Genomic DNA, 1,174 nt, shown 5'->3' with positions numbered 1-1,174 from the left:
TATGATCCAAAGATTAATTTTCAAGGATGGTGTATTCACAAATGAATGCTGTGCATTTTTGGATGATCTTGATAGATGGAGTTCTGGATGATGAGTGGATGCCCACATGTCCCAACAAGGAGGCAATTTATTGGGCTGGAATAAGAGGTCGGGAAATGGTCATCACCTTAAGGGGGCCTGAAGGTGTAAAAATGACCTCTGCAAAATATGTGGAGGTTCTAAATGACTTTTTTCTGCTGTGTTATACCATAAAAAGAAGAACCATGCTTGCCACTGCCAAAAATATGATCTACATTTTATTGTTATAAAGAAAGGTTAACACATGATTTGGTCACAATCATTCCCTGACCTAAATTCCACCGAGAACCTGTGGAGGACCTATAGAAGGAAGATGTTTTTGTCTCTATGTCCTGACAGATTTATACCTTTTTTTCAACATTATTTCTTCCTTCAAAAATGTGTATAATAATTTTGAACCCTGTGTTTAGCATATAAATATTGATGTCGGTGTGGTTAGTTCAATAAAATCCATATAATAAATCCATCTATCTACTGTAGGTTTTACATTCTTCCTCTCTGATTCTGCACCAATCTACACACTTCCTCAGGTTCCCCATCCGTGATCTGACTGATGGAAAGTGGCATCATGTAGCAGTCAGTGTGTCTGGCCAGCGTGTGGCAATATTTGTGGACTGCACTCTGCTGGAGAGTGTGGACTGGGTCAACCAAGGGTTAGGGATCACAACTGATGGGCTCTTCATGATTGGAGGCATCATTGAAGGCTTTGAGACTCCGTTTGAAGTAAGTTTTCTACATCCATTTGAATGTATAAAGGCAGTGTTGATTGTACTGCTCTGGTGTTGGATGGACTACATCGTGTATCAGTGGCTGTATAATCTCTGGTTTACCTGATAAAGAATATTTGCGCAGACTTCTGAGACGATTCAGTCGTAACAGCAGTAGTCAGTGCAAGGTAAATACTTTGGGATTGGCGTCATTACCAAATGTGTTGACATGATCCACTGTCAGACCTGAATTAAACATGTTAAACACAAAGCACTGGCACTCATGCACACACACACTCACACAAACCAACGCCACACCATGATATGAGTAATAATTTATGGAGAACAAGGGTAAGGGACTAGCTAAGTTTTTTTTTTTTTTTTTACTT

This window comes from Filicampus tigris, chromosome 15 (genome assembly GCF_054856515.1).
Source record: "Filicampus tigris isolate MCC_2025a chromosome 15, RoL_Ftig_1.0, whole genome shotgun sequence".
NCBI classification, from domain to species: domain Eukaryota; kingdom Metazoa; phylum Chordata; class Actinopteri; order Syngnathiformes; family Syngnathidae; genus Filicampus; species Filicampus tigris.
This window is presented reverse-complemented; position numbering follows the sequence as displayed.